Raw genomic sequence first — 15641 nt, forward strand, 5'->3', positions numbered from 1 at the left:
CTTCACGGGACTCAAGCATGGTAGAAAGCTTAAGCAGTGAAGTATATATATGGGATTGAAGCAGCCATCTCTGCTGGCTTTCGCAGGCTCTAAGTGGAAAAAGACAGCCTCAACACAATTAGACCGTTGAATGGAGGCTCTGCTCAATCTCCTTTACAGGGTCTCTTTGTTGATGATGCTCTTCATGTAGCTCACTATGCTTTGTTCCATACATTCGATCATATTTCTAGGCATGCTAATATGTTGCACACTGTTTAGCTAAGAATGCACTACTCTCTATTGATGAACAAATTTGGATGGAAGAGCTTCCATCTTATGTAGCTTCTATAGCAATTACACTCAAAACCTAAATCTTTATACGAATTTATGTTTTAATTCTTTTTTTTCAATTTGATAATTTACGCTAGATTTCAAAAATTGAGTGTGAATTTAATTATCCGACTGATCAAATTTTAGATTTAAATAATATTTTATGCATTAAAAATAAAAGTTATAAAAATTTAAAAAGTTGATCAGATATATTAAACAATATCTTATTCAAATTGGGTAGCCAAATAAATAGTGTTAAATGCATTTACTTAATTTAACATGCTATTTTTAATATGTTTTAAGTTATATTTGGTAGTATTAGTTGTTTTAGTCTTTATTTAGCGATATTAACTGTTCTAATAACTATTAGCTATTTCATTAGCTGTCAGTTATTTAAGTAGCAGTTAGCTATTAATTGTTAGCTATTTATGTAACTATTAAAGCAAAAGTATTCGGTAAAAATAACTGTTAGATTAACTGTTAAATGACAAAATAGTGATATCATCTTGTTGGCCATTAAGCTAATTACAAAACATCATTCCATGGTGCAAAACCTAATAGTAATATATATAGACTTATTTCTTGTTAATTATTATAATCAAATTAATTTGAGATTAATGTTTCGCAAATCTTTCTTAGGAGGACATGATGCAATTCTCATGAACAAAGTGAGTGAAATTCTTGATTTTCTTGGGAAGAATATAAATAATCCATGTGTTATAGCTACACATAAATTTAAAATAAATATACAATCGCACAATCACGCGGTAGAAGAAAGAGAAAAAGAATAATACAAGATTTATGTAATTCAATAGTAAAGTCTATGTCCACGAGTAAAATGAGAGAAAAAGTTTCACTATGATGAAAAAGGATAAGATATAATCACTTAGAACTCTTAAACCCTAGTCTTAGTATATTTTCCAATTATCTTACTTATCTTCTACAAATGGCACAATATTACAATATCGACTCGTACGCTCCACTACTATAATAAATCTTACTTTTTATTCCAATTAGATTGTAACATAAAATTTTCGAATAGGATACATAAAGATATACCCAAAGTTTAAGCAACATAAAATAACACCTTGACTGATCCTCATCGATATGCGAGTTTGTAAATTTTTTCTTGAATTTTTATTAAGAAAAGAAAAGTAGAAAATTCCTTTTATTTGATGGGCATTGTGACAACCCAAATTATGGACCAGATCGGCACTAGAACTAGAGTCAGCATAAGGCCCTCAAAGCCCGTAGCAAGCCCAACTAATCTCTAACCCATCCATGAAGCCCATATTTTAAGTCCAATTTCAAGAAATCAATCGGACAAAATCTGGCTATAACATGGACCATCCAACGGGGAGTTCTTAACTTACTCAACTTGTAATCTCAAAATAAAACCATTTGGGGAGTTCAGCTCACCCTTACAATCATTAACAAATCAATATAAAATCAAATGGGAGTCCAACTCCCTCATCCAATAAGCCATCCATCTACACATTTACACATACATAGATTAATAAGTTTACAACCCCAAAATAATTAATCTTACAGTCCCAAGCTAAATAAAATGATTCTACAAATGCGGAGATCTAGAATTCAAATTTAACAATGCAAAATATGGAAATAGAAATTAATGGACCTGCGAGGAAGAAAGCAGGTTAAACACAAGAATAAGCTCTCCTGTAACCTAAAAAAATAGGGTAAACAGGAGTGAGCGTTCAACTCATGGAGTAAGATATTAATTTTATATACAATTTCTATAACTACCTAAGTCTGGTGCATTCCTAAGAATGAATGCAACACCTTCACACAATTCAAACAGGTCAAGTCATAATCACATCAAAAGCAATCTGGAGCACTCACACACCCGTGTGTCACATCCATACTCACACATATATATATGGGAGCTAATCCCCTATACAGCTCTCTTAGTTTTAACCTATGCCAGCGAGATCAACTCAAAGCCAAACTTTCTCTTAATATCCAAATAGGGGAGCCAGCAAGATCAACTCAAAGCCGTGCCTACCCCGACTTATCTATAATGAGGATCAAGTCCCAGCGAGTCAAGCTTCAGTCGCGTCTACCCATCCTACCCATATCTATATACACACCAACTCACACACACAGCTCCAGATCGCCATAAAATAATAATCACAGTAATATCATCAAGAAAAAATGCAATATAAGGCATGCCTAATTTTTACTACATACATGTATGTATAAGTGATGCATGAGCATGCCTTGAATATATAATAATATTGAAATTATAAATAAATATCTACTCACAAATTAACCAAAGGTCACTACGTCGGCTAGGCGGAGGAGGAAGGCTGACCCGGCTCACCTAAACATTATGTTAAAAATTTTATCAATATTTACTTAAAACAAAATTTTAAAGAATCAAGAGACAATCCTAAGTTTTAACGAAAATCCGGCAGAGTTTTCCCTACACCTAGGACCTACCCAACCTGCAAAAAAGATCCAAATAATACTTCTAAATCTCAAATTCCTACAACTATATCTTATCAACATCATATGGCCTCTTCTGGGCCCTCCAAAATAGTTCATATTCATAAATTTAAAAAATTACATTTTAGTCCCTATAACTAATGTTTTATTATAAATCATTCAAACGAGCTCTAAAATTTCTAAAATTTTACCTTGCAGTCCTTAGTAATATTACAAAGCTAATACAAAGGAATTATAATTTTCTAACCTTCCACGAATATTTTATGGATTTTTAATCTAAACCCGGCACTAGATAATTGAAGAAATTTAGGGTTTGGGTTTACCTAGGCCAATTCTGACACTTGAAACGTGTCCAAGGGGTCTAAAAATGGTGGGGTAGCCTATAACATTGACTCAATTCCGAAGTGATTCTAACAACTTATCTGCTCAGCCCAAAATTGCAGATTCGAGCGATGATCGAATTTCTGTGAAACAAAAGTACCTACATGAAGCTCACAACACCAAGGGTTAGAATAAAATATTTACAAAATTATTTAAGCTCATTTAAAGCTCGAAAAATTACTGTGAAGTTCGTGGGATCCATCGAATTTTTGGTATCGAAAAATTTTAAAATTTATATTGCCACGAAGCTCTCGTCGTGTAGAACACGCCAGTACTCTCGAAATTCTCGTGAGCTTCTTGATTTGGGAGAAATTTAGCCCAAAAGTTGAAATGAGCTAAAACTTTCCGAGCAAAAATTGGACAATCCGCTCAATGAAAATTGGTGTTCTTAGTGTCTATGGAAAGCTCTCGAGGTGTATATGAGTTTTGGGATAAGACCTTGTCCAATTAGTAGTCGAATCGATCGAATTTTGGCCGGGAAACTCAAAAGTCGTGCGCTGTGTGTGAGGTACTTCAAGCCAGATTTTCCTGTATTTGGGGGGGGCGGCCAGCGAGGGAGAGACTTCCAGGTGGGGCGCCCATGAGCTGGGGAGGGAGGGGTGGTTGCCAGCCGTTGAAAGGAGGAGGGAGGAGAGAGAAAAAAAAAGAAAGAAGGGAGGTGGGTAAAGGTGCTGAAGAGAAGAGGGAACAAAAGGAAAAGGAGTCGGTCCGATTTGACCGGTCTGATCTGATCCGGTTTGATTTAGCCGGTCTGATTCAAAATATCCAAAATTAAATTTTTTTACTCTGCCTTGAGATAAAAAATGAGGCCCAAAAATTCTAAAAAACTCAAAAAAATTTGTGGAGTCCAAATATATTTTTAGTTTTACCACGTGATCTTTAAATTAATTCCTAAAAATCAACAAAATTTATTGTCTTTGAAAAATCAAACTCGATTTTAAAATTTTAGAAAATTTCAAATAAATTTTCATAATACTTAATATAATAAAATATTAATATTTACATATAAAATAATTATTTAAAAAAAATTAGGGGTGTTACATTCTTCCCTTCTTATAGAAAATTTGTTCTCGAATTTTATACAAGGCAGAATAAAATTACAAGATTACATATTAAACAATATGGGTACTTGCTGCGCATGTCCCTCTCTGACTCCCAAGTATACTCTTCCACTGATTGGCTCCTCCATAAAACCTTAACTATAAGGATCTGCTTTGACTTTAGCTGCCTCATTTAGTAGTCCATTGTGGCCACTGGCTGCTCCTCAAAGGTTAGGTTTTCATTCCACTCTACTATATCGAGTTGTAATACATGGGAAGGATCAGGTATATATTTCCTAAGCATAAAGATGCGGAATACTGGGTGAACATGAAAAAGGTTTGGTGGTAACTGTAACTAATAAGCCACTGCTCTAACTCTATTAGTAATCTCAAAAGGTCCTATGTATTAGGGTGCTACTTTGCCTTTCTTCCCAAATTTCATAACTCCCCTCACAGGGGAGACCTTCAGAAATATATAGTCACCAACTGCAAACTCTACATCCGTCTGCCTAGGGTCTGCATAACTCTTTTGCCACTACATTCGCCTTCTCAGGATGGTACTGAATGGTGCAGTCATAATTCTTCAGAAGTTCCATCCATCTCCTCTGCCTCAGATTTAAGTCCCTCTACTGAAAAAATGTACTTTAGGCTTTTGTGGTCAGTGTATATCTCACACACTTCACCATAAAGATAGTGCCTCTAGATCTTTAATGCAAAGACTACAACCACCATTTCCAAATCATGGGTGGAGTAGTTCTGCTCGTGCCTCTTTAGTTACCTTGAAGCATAGGCCACTACCTTTCTGTGCTGCATTAAGACACACCTCAACCCAACCTTGGAAGCATCACAGTACACCATATATCCTTCACCACTTATCGGCAATGTCAACACAAGGGCTATAGTTAGACATTCCTTAAGTTTCTGGAAGCTTTTCTCACACTTGTCTGACCAGAAAAATGGAACATTCTTTCGAGTTAGCTTGGTTAGGGGAGCTGCTATCTTGGAGAAATTCTGCACAAAGTGCCTGTAATAGCCTGCCAGGCCTAGAAAACTCCGCACTTTAGTGACTGTTGTAGGCCTAAGCCAGTCAGTTACTGCTTCAATCTTCTTGGGATCCACTTGAATACCTTCACTAGAAACCGCATGCCCCAAGAATGAGATGCTCTCCAGCTAAAATTCACATTTTGAAAATTTTACATATAACTGGTGCTCCCTCAAAGTCTGTAACACCATCCTCAGATGACAAACATGCTCTTCCTCAGTTCGAGAATATACAAAAATATCATCTATGAATACAATGACAAAATGGTCCAGTAACGGCCTAAACACCCTGTTCATCAAGTCCATGAAGGCTGCTGGTGCATTAGTGAGTCTATAAGACATCACCAAGAACTCATAATAATCGTACCTTATCCTGAACACTATCTTTGGCACATCCTTACTTCGAATTCTCAGCTGATGATAACCCGACCGTAGGTCTATTTTGGAAAAGTACCTCGCTCTTTGTAGTTGGTCAAATAGGTCATCAATCCGAGGAAGTAGATGTTTATTCTTAACAGTCACTTTATTCAACTGTCTGTAATCAATACACAACCTCAGAAATCTATCCTTCTTCCTCACAAACAAAATAGGAGCACCCCAGGGTGAAGTATTTGGACGGATGAAACCCTTGTCTAGAAGCTCTTGTAGCTGTTCCTTCAATTCCTTCAACTCTACTGGTGCCATCCTGTAAAGTGGCATAATGAGTTGACAGCCAATCTATCCCCAAGATTACATCAAAGTTCATTATTGGTAAAAGAACCAAGTCTGCCGAAAGGATCTTTTCATCTACTACCACTAGGCTACCTGGAAAAAATATATCTACATCTATGTTATCGCTAAGAGGGGTAGCTATAGACAAAGGACACTCTAGAGCTATAGGATTCTTACCCAACCTAAGGGCAAAAACAAGGGAAACAAATGAGTGTGTAGCACCCAGATCTATTAAAACACATGCCTCAAAAGAACAGACTAGAAGAATACCTGTCACTACTGCATTTGAAGCTTAGGCATCATGATGTGTCAAAGTGAAAACTCAGGCTTGACCCCTTTCTTGAGCTGCAGAGCCTTGAAGTTGACTCCTACCTCCTAATCTACCTCTAAATCCACATCCTCATTGTCCATAGCCCTATTGGCCATAGCACTAACTACTCGCCATGCTGGATGTGCAAGGGTACATCTGACGGGGCATATTACCAATAGAACCTTGTGACCCCATCGTGTGCTCACTGAACATGGGATATTCCCTGGCAAAGTGGCCCTGTTGGCCACATCTGAAGCATCCACTAGAGCTCATCAAACAAGGCCCCGGGTGTGATCTGCCACATTGTGTGCATGGCGCCAAGGAAGAACCTGAACCAGACCTAGAACTACTGTAGCCTGAACTCTGACCACTGTTTAAACCATAACCTGGTCTTAATCCCCTAGCTCTATATTTGTGGCCTGCTTTCTTATTCCTCCTAATCCTTCCGCTGTGGTGGCTCTGGCTGCCACCTATGGTGTGCCTCTGTGGAAAACTGGATGACCCTTCAGCTCAGTTTTTCTTTACTCTAATTCCCTTATCTCCCATGTAGTTAATGTGACATCCTCCCTGTACGTATTCTGTATGTTCTATTACTCTGGTGACCTAATGTCAGTCTAGGCAAATCAGGATGTCTAGAACTACACTTCGGTGATAGTGAACAGACATATAATGATGAAATAAATAAAAAGAAAATACAAAAAAAATTAAAGAAAAATAAAAGAGAGAAAATGAAACAAGGTTAAACGAGCCGGCACCGTAGCGATGGGTGACCGAACCGAGAAGTTATAGCGAAGGCAATTGCCGACTCTAGGACCGTGGGGAACCCTCGGAATTAAATTTTAGGACATAATTAAGGGTTTATTGAAATGTAATTGACACTAGAAATATCAAAGAAAAATTAATAAATTAGTATAAAGAAAAACGAAAAATCGAGAAACAGACAAAAATCGGTGTTACTGAAAAATGGGGAATACAACTCGAAGAGGGGCATTTTGGTTATTTGACACCTAGAGTTGCCTTTTGACCTCAATGTCCATTAAAAATAAGTGGTATTACACTTTGAAAATGTCATGAAAAATTAAATTGTGGTACATTATATGAATAGTGAAAGAAATGGGGCACAAAATCCAATTTATGAAACTTTGAATAATTAAACATTAAATTAAAGTTAGTGCTCTACTAACTCATGAATTGGGACACATATATGAGACTTTGGGATAGCAGATTCCACTAACCTCATCTTCTTCTTCTTCATTCTTCTTCTTGCCGAAATGAAGCTCTCAAATAAAACCTCCATGGCCGCACCTTGTAAACTTCATCAACCCATCATCAAGCCATGATTCTCACACTTCTCTTCACTAAACCTTGTCTACACACCTTGGGCAGCATATTTGGAGCAAAAAAAAGGAAGTTTAGTGAGGTTTAAGCAAGCTTCAAAAATAGGTAAGTGTCCAAATTCCCTCCCTTTCTTTTGTAAACTTCATGTCTAGGTTGAGGTGAGTTGAATGGTGAAGAGAATGGAAGGATTTGTTGAGTTATTGAATTATTCAATTTTGGTAGCCATGAGAACATAAGTTGCTTGAGTTTTTCTTACCTCAAATGGATGGAATTAATATTGATTTAGTCAGTTTAAAGTTGTAGTAAATTAGTTTCCATGTATATGTACATTGAGTACTTGAATTTAAGAGTTTGGAAAGCAAATTGGATACCTTAGCAAACTGCCACTTTTGGCAGCCTTTAAATTCATGAATTAATGTTTGGTTTCATGAATTTTCTTGATGAATTATGATGAAGATGAATAGAGGGCGTGTATGTGAAGTAATGGTTGGGAAGTATATGTAATAATTAAGTGATTTCATGTATATGTTATGTTGAATTTAACTTTGTGAATTAGGGTTATAAGCACTTGTATATTCTGCCCAAATGGACATGATTGAGATATGATGAATGGTATAGAAGTTCTATAAATGTATAACTGTAAGTTTTGGGAGGAGGAGAAATGTCATTTGGGAGTGTTCTTTTATGTGCAGATTGTGTGTGTTGAAGGCAGTAGGTAAATTGAACCATAAGTAAAAATTAGTGACCCCAATTGGTATGAGGCCAATGGGAGGTAAAAACTAGACACAAAATAGGCCAACTTTCATGTAGAAATATTGCCAAAATTCTACCTAGAAACTGACCTTAAAAATGACCAAATCCGGAATTGGTAATGTGCAAACCTAGATTTTTGACCATATGAATAGTAGTTACTAAAATGATCATAACTCACTCAAAACAGGTCCAAATGACCTGAAATTTATACCATGGAAAGCTTAGACATAGAGCTACAATTCTTATGAAGACACCAAAGCCCAGAAATGACTAGAACCAAGTCAAATTGCTTGCCCAAGTTAGGGTACCAAAACTGCCAGAACTGAATTTGACCTAAAATTGACTAAATTTTGCACTAAAGATGCAATCTGTCCAGCTTTAGTAAATTGACCATATCTTGGTCTATACAACCCAGAATGACTTGAAATTTGTGCCAAAAGTTCAATAAGACATAGAGCTACAATTTTGCTTCTTTGACCAGAAGCTAAAAACCAAGAGAAATAGGACATTAAGCTAGACCAATCTAGCACACTAAAACTAAAAATTTGACATTAACATACAATGAAGCCTTGAAGTAATTTGGGAATAAATGCCAACTTGTGAGAATTGTAAATTGCACTATATTGGTAGCATATTGAAATGCAAATTGTGACATGTTGATACTAGAATCAACTTATTCATGATGTCTAAAAAGGTCAACATTTGCATTGACTTGTGAATTGCATAATAACTAGTAAACCCTAAAAATAAAGAATTAAACAATTAATCTCGTAATATGCCCTAGTTTGCCTAATTGACTAGTTTGGATAGGTTGGCATGCCAATAGGATTTTGACAGCTGTTCTGTAAATGGCTTTACGCCATATTGTGTTTATACGGCTTATTATGCCGCACTGTGATTTTAATAGCCTATGGCTATACGAATTTTATTATTATACTCGGCTTATTGCCTGATTGATTATATGACTTTATAGCCACACCATTTGCACACCGAGAGATACTTTGTGACCGATGGTGTGACGGCCCGAGGTACTAGGTACCCAGTGCTAGTATATCCGTTTATCCAGTCAAGTCAGTGTAAAGGCCACATGGGCGGTTAAATTAAGCATTATTAACTTTAGACAGCTAAATAAAGTTTATTGAAATACAGAACCACCAAAATAAGCAAAACTGCAATATTAGTCTGCAAAGCATACTGACATCCAAAATTCATAAACAGTTAAATTATTTTATTTTAGTGTATTTTTCTTTATAATTGGCACCACTAAGCATAATTGCTTAGCACATTACTTTTGCTACGCGTAGGTATTGGAGACACAGCTGGGGAGCCCAGTAGACCTACAACCGGGTGAGACATCAGATCTGCACAGGAGTCCAGAGTCATCTGCACTACACTGCATACATGGTAGGACTTAGGATCTTGTGTAATGACAATCAGTTGTATTTTGATATTTTGTTATGTAATTTGTATATTCTAAAACTTTAAGGTTTGTAATAAATTGTACATATTAAACCCCTATAGAGAGTGTTTGAATGAATGTAAATTATGATGAACTGTATCTTGAAACTGTGAAATAGTTGAGATTTTGAGAATATTATATTAAACTATTTTTAACAGGTGAAAAAGGACTATTTGTCCAAATTACAGACGGCACTTTGCCGAATTATGGTTAAAATTTTTTCAACACCAAATTTTATTACAAGATACAAATATAACCAACATGATATGAATTTTACATAAAGGCTTCTTAAACCAAATTGAGTATTCAGAAAATAAGATAATCACAGACTAAGTGCTCCGGCACACCGTGTAGCACGCCTTGCTCGGCTACACTGTAGACGGGTAAGGGGTGTTACAGCTAATTTCAATTTGTCTGGCCTTGTCTACCACTACATCAAAGGGTTGATCTGACAGCATAGCCAGATTTACATACTTCTTGTCTAGCCCCTTTAGGAATCTCTTTACCTTCATGCTTTCTGTAGCCACGGCTGTAGGGGCATACCTACTCAAGTCCAAGAATTATGAAGTCCAAGAATTCTTAAGCATACTCATCCACAGATCTACCATTTTGTTTTAAGGCCTTAAAAGCCCACTGATTTTGGTCTCTGAAGCTTTCTGGTGCAAATCTGCTAATAAATAATTCCACAAATTGTGTCCAAGATAACCCCTCAATGCGGGGAAGCACATAGTTGGACATCCACTATCTAAGAATGGGCCCCAATACATGCTACACGCATTCTATTAACCTCCTATCAGTTAGCTACAACTCCATCCCTACCTCTCTGTAGGAGTCTAAAAATCTGTAGGCATTATCTGTCACGTCATAAGTACTAGGCACTAACTTATTGAAATTTATAATTTGCTTGTAGGGTTCTACTCTTTGTTTTGTGGGTTGCTGCTGTTGTAGAGAGCAGACCATGTACTGTGCCATCATATCAATGGTCCTCTGCAAACTAGCTAAAGTAGCTACCATTAGATCCATAGGACCCTGGGCCATGAAAGATTGTTCCTGAACTAGTGGTTGCTGCTCTTCTACTTGAGCAGCTCTAAGTCTCCTGCCCCGCCTCCTTGGGGCAGGCACCTCATCCTGTAACAACACCTCTCTGGCACTTCTTGTTCTAGCTCTGTGGTAGCTCTTTTACTTTTATGCATTTTTTGAAATTCAGAAGCATTAGCCCAAAAAAGTATACTACACATCTCTACAAACTCATAATCACACATAGGTATATGAAGTAGAAACTAGATGCAAGGATGATAGTACAAGGACGAATATAGACCCTATACTCCGCATGTGACTCCTAACCAGACTCTTCTTAAGGTCTTAGACATGTATTTCCCATGAATTTGGAACCTAAGCTCTGATACCATTATTGTCATGACCCAAATTATGGGTCAGACTGGCACTAGGACTTGGGTCAGCATAAGGCCCCAAAGCCAGTAGTAAGCCCAACTAATCTCTAACCCATCCATGAAGCCCATATTTTGAGCCCAATTTCAAGAAATTAACCAAACAGAGTTTGGCCATAATATGGACCATCCAAGGGAGAGTTCTTAACCACTCGACCTGTAATCTCAAAATAAAACCATTTGGGGAGCTTAGCTCACCCTTATAATTATCCACAAATCAATATAAAATCAAATGGGAGTCCAACTCCCTCATCCAACAAGCCATCCATCCACACATTTACACATACATAGATTAATAAGTTTATAACCCCAAAATAATTAATCTTACAGTCTTAAGCTAAATAAAATGGTTCTACACATGCGGAGTTCTAGAATTCAAATTTAACAATACATAATATGGAAATAGAAATTAATGGACCTATGAGGAAGAAAATAAGTTAAACACAAGAATAAGCTCTCCTGTAACCTGAAAAAATAGGGTGAACAGGAGTGAGCGTTCGACTCATAGAGTAAGATATTAATTTTGCATACAATTTCTATAACTATCTAAGTCTAGTGCATCCCTAAGAATGAATGCAACACCTTCACACAATTCAAATAGGTCAAGTCATAATCACATCAAAAGCAATCCGAAGCACTCACACACCTGTGTGTCACATCCATATTCACACATATATATATGGGAGCTAATCTCCTATACAACTCTCTTAGTTTCAACCTCTGCCAGTGAGATCAACTCAAAGCCGGACTTTCTCTTAATATCCAAATGTGAGGGCCAGCGAGATTAACTCAAAGTCGTGTCTACCCCGACTTATCCATAATAAGGATCGGGTCCTAGCAAGTCAAGCTCCAGCCACTTCTACCTGTCTTACCCATATCCATATACACACCACATACACACCAACTCACACACACAGCTCTAGATTGCTATAAAACAACAATCACAGCGATATCATCAAGAACAAATGCAATATAAGGGGTGCCTAATTTTTACTACATATATATATGTATAAGTGATGCATGAGCATGCCTTGAATATATAACAATATTAAAATTATAAATAAAATCAATATCTACTCACAAATTAACCAAAGGTCACTGAGGCGACTGGACGGAGGAGGAAGGCTGACCCGGCTCATCTAAACATTATATCAAAAATTTTATCAATATTTACTTAAAACAAAATTTTAAAGAATCAAGTGACAATCCTAAGTTTTGTCAAAAATCCGATAGAATTTCTCCTATACCTAGAGTCTGCCCAACTTGCAAAAAGATCCAAATAACACTTGTAAATCTTAAATTCCGCCACCACATCTCATCAACATCATATGGCCCCCCCTGGACCCTCCAAAATAGTCAATACTCATAAATTTAAAAAATTATATTTTAATCCCTATAACTAACATTTTATTATAAATCATTTAAACGAGTTCTAAAATTTCTAAAATTTTGCCCCGTAGTCCTTAGCAATATTACAAAACTAATACAAAAGAAATTATAATTTTCTAACTTCTCACGAATATTTTATGGATTTTTAATCTAAACTCGACACTAGATAACTGAAAAAACTTAGAGTTCGGGTTTACTTACGCTAATTTTGATGCTTGAAATGCGTTCGGGGCATCTAAAAATGGTGGGGTAACCTAAAACTTTGACTCGGTTTCTAAGTGGTTCCCGCAGCTTATCTGCTCGACTCGAAATTGTAGATCTGGGTGACGATCGAATTTCCACAAAATGAAAGTGTCTACCTGAAGCCCACAACAGCAAGAGTTAGAATAAAATATTTACAAAATTATTTAAGCTCATTTAAAACTAAAAAAATCACCGCAAAGTTCGTGGGATCCATCGAAATTTTGATTTCTAAAAATTTTGAAATTTATATTACCGCGAAGCTCTCATCGTGTAGAGCACGCCGGTACTCTCGAAATTTCCGTGGGGTTCTCAGTTTGGGATAAATTTAGCCCAAAAGTCGAAATAGGCTAAAACTTCCCGGGCAAAAATTGGATAATCCGCTTGATGAAAATTGATGTTCTTGGTGTTTATAGAAAGCTCTCAAGGTGTAGATGAGTTTTGAGACAAGACCCAGTCCAAGTTGTGCTCGAGGTGTAAAGGACTTCAAGTTGGATTTTTCTGGCGTTTGGGGCAGCGGCCAGTTAGGGGGAGACTTCCAGGTGGGGCGCCAGTGAGCTGAGGAGGTGGGTCGGGGAGGAGAGAGAAATAATAGAAAGAAGGGAGGTGGGTCGGGGCACCGAAGAGAAGAGAGAAGAAAAAGAAAAGGGACCGGTCTGATCCGATCTAGTTCGATTCGGCCGGTCTAATTCAAAATACTCAAAATTAAATTTTTTTTTTATTTTGCCTTGGGACCAAAAATAAGGATCAAAAATTCTGAAAAAATTTTAGAAAACTCAGAAAAATTTGTGAAGTCTAAATATATTTTTAGTTTTATCACGTGGTCTTTAAATTAATTCCTAAAAACGACAAAGTTTATTGTCTTTGAAAAATCAAACCCAATTTTAAAATTTCAGAAAATTTCAAATAAATTGTCATAATACTTAACATAATAAAATATTAATATTTACATATAAAATAATTATTTAAAAAAAATTAGGAGTGTTACAGGTATGTATGTAATGTAATATATATATATATATATATATATATATATATATATATATATATATATATATATATATATATATATATAAGTGAGAATGAGTAGTAATTCTATTATAAATCCTATTTAAAAAAGAATTTCTTTTATATATGAAATTTTATTTTAATTTTTAATTTATAACTATAAATTATTCTACTAACATAAAAATTTTATTTCTCATTAATTACTGTTATATAATCAATTTTAATATTACAAAATTCTTAAACTTTTTCTTCTAAGAGTAATAGGTGTATTCTCAAAACTTAAATTTTAATATTACATTAAAAAAAAATGGTGCTATGGTTAGCGGTGATACCAATATAAAAGAATTAGATAGGACCGAATCATGAATAATATACTTAAGTTGTTTTAGTATAATGGTTATAGCCCACTTAAGTTCGAGGTTCGACAGTTTACGTCTTCAATATAATACAATCCCATAGAAAGGGACGTACCACTGAATTCAAGGTGACATCCAATAAGTCGAACCATTGGATAATCCATCACTGTCTCCTATTACACTCTTGAACAGAGATAATATTTAATCATTATTCTAGTGCAGAAAGTTGAATCGAGGTAAGACAAAGCTATCTTACTAAGTTATTCATACATAATCTGTTAACAATTATTATATAATTTTAATTATACATGTATAATTTTATATTACATTACATATAATTTCATTAATTAAAATAATATACAATATAAAATTATATAAAAAATATAAAAAAATTAATTACAGGTAATTTGTTTAACTCATAATGCACAAAAGTATTTATAATAAAAATTTTCACATACCTACCTTAGTTTAGCGGCTAAAGTTATAATAAAAATTAAGTATTATTTTGTTTATCTCTCATTATATATAATCCTAACACAATTCTTTAGTTTTTCTCATAATTTTAATATTAAAATTTTATTATTTTTTAAGTCTAGTATATACTGGAGGAAGAGATTTTTCTAATATATTTTTAAATGAATTAATTTTATACTTATTTTTAATTATTTATTATATAACATACAATAGATATCTAAATAAATATTTATATTTTATGATATTCACTTATTAAACTATTCAAAATTTATCAATTATTATTTAGTTTCATGTCAATTATCATTATTTTTATATGCAATATCTCTAAGTATACAACAGGTCAAATTTTTGTGAGTACCTGATTCGACCAAATTTTAATAGGACGAGTTTGGATAGCATATAATCAGGTTTAGGATGGGTTTGGGTTTGAAGAATGATACCCGTAATGGGTTCAAATTTTACATATTAAGTATCCGTTATCCGAATCTGTTTATATAAATACTTAATTAATTATAAAATATATGTTTTTATAATAAAATTTATATTTTTATATATTTTATTTTAAATAAAATATAATTTAAATATTTTATGAAATTAATAAATTTTTAAAATATAAATTATTTGCAAAAATAGTTTTTTACTATATATTATTAATTAAAATATATAAAATTAAATAGATTCGGGTATTTTCGGGTTAAAATAATCGAGTTTGAGATGAATTTAGATAATTGAGAATAAATTTTAATTGAATTTAGAGTGAGTTGAAGTTTTGATAATATTAATTGTGCTCGAGTACGATGATTTTGCGGATATTTTTTCCATCGTCATCCCTAAATGTTTCTTACCTGTTACGTTTTTTTAAAAATTTTGAAAAAACTTGCATTAATAGATTGCAGGATTTTATTTATCATAAAA

Source organism: Hevea brasiliensis, chromosome 1 (genome assembly GCF_030052815.1).
Source record: "Hevea brasiliensis isolate MT/VB/25A 57/8 chromosome 1, ASM3005281v1, whole genome shotgun sequence".
In the NCBI taxonomy this organism is placed as follows: domain Eukaryota; kingdom Viridiplantae; phylum Streptophyta; class Magnoliopsida; order Malpighiales; family Euphorbiaceae; genus Hevea; species Hevea brasiliensis.